The 6,437-nt window shown below is 40.0% G+C and overlaps 1 non-coding gene across 1 annotated transcript; it reads left to right on the forward strand.

Annotated features, from left to right (window-relative positions):
• Window positions 1-735: 735 nt before the first annotated feature.
• On the forward strand, window positions 736-867 carry LOC126032161 (small nucleolar RNA SNORA51). Its single transcript, XR_007503824.1, has one exon. It is a non-coding gene; the product is annotated as a small nucleolar RNA SNORA51 (small nucleolar RNA).
• Window positions 868-6,437: the final 5,570 nt, after the last annotated feature.

A 6,437-nucleotide genomic window follows, 5' to 3' on the forward strand; every position in this document is an offset into this window, starting at 1 on the left:
GTGCAGAGAAGCAACCAAGATATGAAGGAGTCAATAGACAGATGTGGATATCCTAGATTTCTGCACTTCTGTAAAGTGAATTAAACTTTAATCTTTTTTATTTCTTAGGAGCAAATGGAATCTTGATTTCTCTCAAAATATAAAGTCTTAAAAAATATATCAAGTCTTCCTTAAAAATTTGAATTTTCTTTTTTGTATTGAACTAATACCTAAGTACACTTGTTGCCTGTCTAACTTATCTCCAAAACTCAGTATCCTGGCTAAAGAATATTTCTTGCCCAGCATCTTGAGAAACTGAGCAACTTACTTTCATTTGTTACACATAATAATGTCATCTGAGAAAAATATAACTTAAAAAATTACCATAGTGCAGATTGGCATTTAGCTCAGCATAAATGATAAATGTTTAATATGTGTGAGTCCAGGACCGGCGAGGTGGCACTAGAGGTAAGGTGTCTGCTTTGCAAGCACTAGCAATGGAAGGACCAAGGTTTGATCTCCCGGCGTCCCATATGGTCCCCCCAAGGGGGGATTTCTAAGCTCTTAGCCAAGAGTAACCCCTGAGCATCAAAACGATGTGGCCTGAAAAAATTTAAAAATAAAATTAAAATGTGTGAGTCCTGAAGTCAATCCCTAGTGCCTGAAATTAATAAAATCCAGTAAATAGTGAAGGATTTATATATATATATACATATATATGTATATATTAAAAATTTCGAAAAAAAAGAAAAGATAGGCCTCCCAATTCTTACCACAGGCTGTATTCTTTACACTGACTGTATAGAAAGAGGAGGTACAGTAAATGCACCCCATATACACCTAACACAGGCCTTTTGCCTGGTCTGTATTGTGAATTGGGGGACAAAAATAAATAAATAAATAAATAAATAAATAAATAAATAAATAAATAAATAATAAAATCCAGTAAAGGCACGTACCTTCCCCATCACATCTGCCCAAGCCTGCTTTTTCTAAATTCCTTTAGCCAAATGGTTAGGTCTTGTCAGACATCAGATTTGGTGTTATTAAATATGTTTAAATTAGAATGACAGTGGTACAAATTTAGTCTGCTATAGAATGCTTGTTCCCGTGTTGAGTCCTAACCCCCAATATGACACTTTGTAGTTCGGTACATTGGGGGATACTTAGATGATGAGAATGAAACCTCAGGAGTGGGATTAATTTGAAGGAAGGGAGGGAGGGAGGGAAGGAGGAAGGAAGGAAGGAAGGAAGGAAGGAAGGAAGGAAGGAAGGAAGGAAGGAAGGAAGGAAGGACAGAAGGAAGGAAGGACGGTAGGGAGGGAGGCAGGTAGGAAGGGCGGGAGGACGGAAGGAAGGACGGGGGGGCGGGGGGAGGGGGGGAGGGAGGGGGGGGGGGGGAAGGAAGGAAGGAGGAAGGAGGAAGGAAGGAAGGAAGGAAGGAAGGAAGGAAAGAAAAAAGAAAGATAGAAAAGAAAAAAGAAGAAATAAAAGAAAGAAAGAAAGATAGAAAGAAAGAAAGAAAGAAGAAAGAAAGAGAATGAAGGAAAGAAAGAAGGAAGGAAAGAAAGAAAGAAAGAAAGAAAAAGAAAGAAGAAAGAAAGGGAGGGAGGAAGGGAAAGAGGGAGGGAAGAAGGGAGGAAGAGAGGGAAGAAGGAAGGGAGGAAGGAAGGACGGGAAGGAGGAAGGAGGGAGGGAGGGAATGAGTAAGAAGGAAAGAGGGAGGAAGGAGGGAGTGAGGGAAGGAGGAAGGAGAGGGGGAGGAGAGAGGGAAAGGGGAAGGAAGGAAGGAAGGAAGGAAGGAAGGAAGGAAGGAAGGAAGGAAGGAAGGAAGGAAGGAAGGAAGAAAGGAAGGAAGAGAGGAAAGGAGGGAAGGAGCAAGGAAGGGAGGAGGGAGGGGAGGAGAAAGGGAAGGAGGAGGAAGGAAGAGAGGAAGAGAGGAAAGGAGGGAGGGAGTGAGGAAGGAAAGGAAGGGAATGAGGAAGGAGGAAGGAGGGAGGAAGTGAGGAAGGAGGGAAGGAAGGAGGAAGGAGGAAAGAAGGAGGAAGAGAGGGAGGGAGGGAAGGAGGGAGGAGGGAGAAAGGGAGGGAGGGAGGGAAGGAAGGAGAGTGAGGGAAGAAGTGATGGAGGGAGGAATGAAGAGAGGGAGGAAAGTGCAAAAAAATAAACCAATTAGGGGCAGCCCTCTAGCCATTTCAATTTAATATATTACTGGAAGCACTTGCCATAGCAAACAGGCAAGAAAAAAGATACTGAGGGCATCCAGATAGAAAAGGAAAAAGTATGGTGATGGGAATGTTGCACTGGTGATGGGTGGTGTTCTTTACATGACTGAAACCCAAAAACAATCATGTATGTAATCAAGGTGTTTAAATAAAAAAAATGTTTAAAAAAAAAAAAAGAAAAGGAAAAAGTAGGGGCCGGCGAGGTGGCTCTAGAGGTAAGTTGTCTGCCTTGCAAGTGCTAGCCATGGAAGGACCGCGGTTTGATCCCCTGGAGTCCCATATGGTCCCCCCAAGCCAGGGGCAATTTCTGAGCACTTAGCCAGGAGTAACCCCTGAGCATCAAATGGGTGTGGCCCTAAAAACCAAAAAAAAAAAAAGAAAAAAAGAAAAGGAAAAAGTCAAGCTGTTACTGTTTGCAGATCAAATAATACTATATTTAAAAAATCCTAAAGACTCTACCAAAAATCTTCTAGAAACAATAAATTTGGAAAGTGGCAGGCTACATAATTAACTCTCAAACATTCATGTGTTTTCAGGCCCCCTGGACTGACCACTTAGTCCAGGGGACTGAGATCCCCCCCACACCAGGCGGGTCTTCAGGGCCACGCCTGGTTAATCGGGCCCTGGGGGGAGGGGGTGAGAAATTCCTCCCTATGCATCCAAAAACTACAGAGGCAGGGCTGGGCTCAGAACACTCTGCATGCCAGGATTTCTGGGTGTCTTTGACTGGTATGTTGGGGGCTCTGGGCAGGACAGCTAGCCACAGGCCCCCTGAGCTGACCACTTAGTCCAGGGGACTGAGATCCTCCCCACACCAGGCGGGTCTTCAGGGCCATCCAAAAACTACAGAATCGCACAGGGGCTTGCGCCCCCATGCGCATTTTAAGCATTAAGAGTACTCCTTATCCTTACGTTATGTTTTGCGTATCCAGAATGTTCATTTTGTATTCTGCCCTATCCCACAACCCTACAAAGCTCTTTTTTACTCCTTAACTATCTAATCACCCCCAATGTCACTAACCTAAATTACTCTTTTTAACTTCAGTACTGTACAATCCTAATCACAGACCAAAGCCGTGCATTGTGTGCAACAACCCCAAACTGTGTCAAGATACATAAAATGGACACGTATTTCTTTAGAATGTTCTGTGGTTTTTCTCTGACAGCTATAATTCTTACTAAATGTTGTCTTATACAGTGACGATTCTAACCACTTTATATCTTCTTTTTTTGAGCTGTTTAACGAGGAATTTTGATGAAAGAGTCCCCCAGTTTAATGCTTATGATTGAACCATATCATGGGAATAATTGGAATTGTTCTTATGGCCCCCATATGCGACAATAACACCACGTGGCATTGGTTCTTATTTGCATAGGCACATTAAAATGGGAAAATACTATACATACAAATAAGATCCTATCTAATAGAGATTGGAACACACAAATCTTGTAGTGCAAAGGGACCTTACACCCTGAACATTGACATAACTACCTGGCACAGACCTCAGAAGAAAAGGCATTTTCCATTCACCCCTGAACCAGGGAAGCCATCCACAAAACATCCAGGCTTGTCTATAACATCACCTGGAAGTAATCCTCTACCACGGAAGACCCTACACTGCTCAGACATCAACCTGCTCAAAAGAGACTTCCCTTAACACTGAGAAGACTTAATAACAACAACGACCTACTTACAGGACAGGGCTCCCTGCATTGCCCTTTTATTGTGAGGTGAAAGGAGAGGACGCTCCACATCCTGACTTCAATGTAGGATATGCAGATTCCAGGATCTTTTTTTTTTTTTTTTTTTTTTTTTGGTTTTTGGGCCACACCCAGCGGTGCTCAGGGGTTACTCCTGGCTGTCTGCTCAGAAATAGCTCCTGGCAGGCACGGGGGACCATATGGGACACCGGGATTCGAACCAACCACCTTTGGTCCTGGATCAGCTGCTTGCAAGGCAAACGCCGCTGTGCTATCTCTCCGGGCCCATGATTCCAGGATCTTTAATACAGAAACATGATACCAACAACAGAGACTGTGTGAAAAATAAAAGTGTGTTGGCACTACAGACAATGTCTTGGATTGGATGATCTAGCTTGCCTGGAGCCTAGAGTTGGTCTTGTGCCAGGAAACTTCAGGGGTCGGGTCTCTTTGTATTTAGGCCAAGGTTATTCCTTTCCATGTCCCTCATATTTTGGTGGGCCTATGCAAACAACAATTGCCACTCTAACACCATTTTTACTGTGCTCCTTTGACTCTAATTCTTAAAAAGAACCCACTTAAAATTTGAGGTTAACTTAAGCTAATATGCATGTTCCAAGTTAAGATATCAGCAAGGGGACTTCTGAGAATTATGTTATGGGTGATTGTCCTTCCACTGTAACCTTACATTGTCCTCTTTCTTTGCATCTTTGTTCTCATAATAAAAAATTAAAAATTAAAAAAAATTCATGTGTTTTATATACAAATAATGAAATAAAAAAACCCATCTCATTCACAATTGTGCCTCAGAAAATTAAGTACTTTGAAGTCAACTTAATTAAAAAGGTGAAAAATCTATACAAAGAAAACTAAAAAATACTGCTTCAAGAAATAAAAGAGGGTCCGGAGAGATAGCATGGAGGTAGGGCATTTGCCTTGCATGCAGAAGGACTGTGGTTCGAATCCCGGCATCTCCTGCGGTCTCCTGAGCCTGCCAGGAGCAATTTCTGAGTGTAGAGCCAAGAGAATCCCCTGAGTGCTACCAAGTGTCACCCAAAAACAAACAAACAAACAAAAAACACACACACACACAAAAAAAGAAATAAAAGAGGACTCTAGGAAATGAAAACATAAACCTACCTGGTTCATGGATTGAGAGGATAAACATTAAAAGTGGCAATACTACCCAAAGCATTGTAAAGATTTAATATAATTCTTCTAAGGCTAGCCATGACGTTTTTCAAAGAAGTTGATCAAATACTTCTGAAATTCATTTGGAACAATGAATGCCTATGAATAGCTAAAGCATTTCTTGGGGAAAAAATATGGAAGGCATCAATTTCCCCAACTTTAAACAGTACTATAAAGCAATAGTTATTAAAACAAGGTGGTATTGGAACAAAGACAAACCATCAGTTTTGTTGGTTTTTTTTTTGTTGTTGTTGTTTGTTTGTTTTTGGGTGACACCTGGCAGCACTCAGGGAAAGAAAGAAAGAAAGAAAGAAAGAAAGAAAGAAAGAAAGGAAGGAAGGAAGGAAGGAAGGAAGGAAGGAAGGAAGGAAGGAAGGAAGGAAGGAAGGAAGGAAGGAAGGAAGGAAGGAAGGAAGGAAGGAAGGAAGGAAGAAGAAAGAAAGAAAGAAAGAAAGAAAGAAAGAAGAAAGAAAGAAAGAAAGAAAGAAAGAAAGAAAAGAAAGAAGAAAGAAGAAAGAAGAAAGAGAGAGAAGAGAGAGAGGAAAGAAAGAAAGAAAGAAAGAAGAAGAAAGAAAGAAAGAAAGAAAAGAAAGAAAGAAAGAAAGAAAGAAAGAAGAAAGAAGAGAAAAGAAAGAAAGAAAGAAAGAGAAAGAAAGAAAGAAAGAAAGAAAGAAAGAAAGAAAGAAAGAAAAGAAAAAGAAGGAAGGAAGGAAAGAAAGAAAGAAAGAAAGAAAAGAAAGAAAGAAAGAAGAAAGAAAGAAAGAAAAAGAAAGAAAGAAAGAAAAAGAAAGAAAGAAAGAAAGAAAGAAAGAAAGAAAGAAAGTAAAAAGAAAGAAAGAAAAAAAGAAAAAGAAAAAGAAAGAAAGAAAAAAGAAAGAAAAAAAAGAAAAAAGAAAGAAGAAAAGAAGAAAGAAAAAGAAAAAAGAAAGAAGAAAAGAAGAAAGGACAACACTGAAAGAAAGGGAGGAAGGAAGGAAAAGAGGAATGAAATGTTTTAAAGGCATGCTTTAACAGCAATTAAATTATATGCTTGTTATAATATGTCTGGGTGAAAAATATATCTCAATGGGGGAAGAAGCAGTAAATTTTGATTGAGGAAAGTATGTGAACCTAGTGAATTGAGTATATATCACCAAAAAATGTTGGAAATATAATTTGTATGTGCTGTTATAAAATAAGAGAAAATTTCACCTTAATGCATGAATCATGTTGTAAATGATAATATGGCAGATAAACAGAATAAATATTATTTCCCAGATTTTGGCTACCATCCCATAGAAATAAAAGTTAAACAGGAGAAAATGAGATTTGACTTTCCAAAGAGGAAGAAGGTGGCAAGGC

The sequence above is a fragment of the Suncus etruscus genome, chromosome 1 (assembly GCF_024139225.1).
Source record: "Suncus etruscus isolate mSunEtr1 chromosome 1, mSunEtr1.pri.cur, whole genome shotgun sequence".
NCBI classification, from domain to species: Eukaryota; Metazoa; Chordata; class Mammalia; order Eulipotyphla; family Soricidae; genus Suncus; species Suncus etruscus.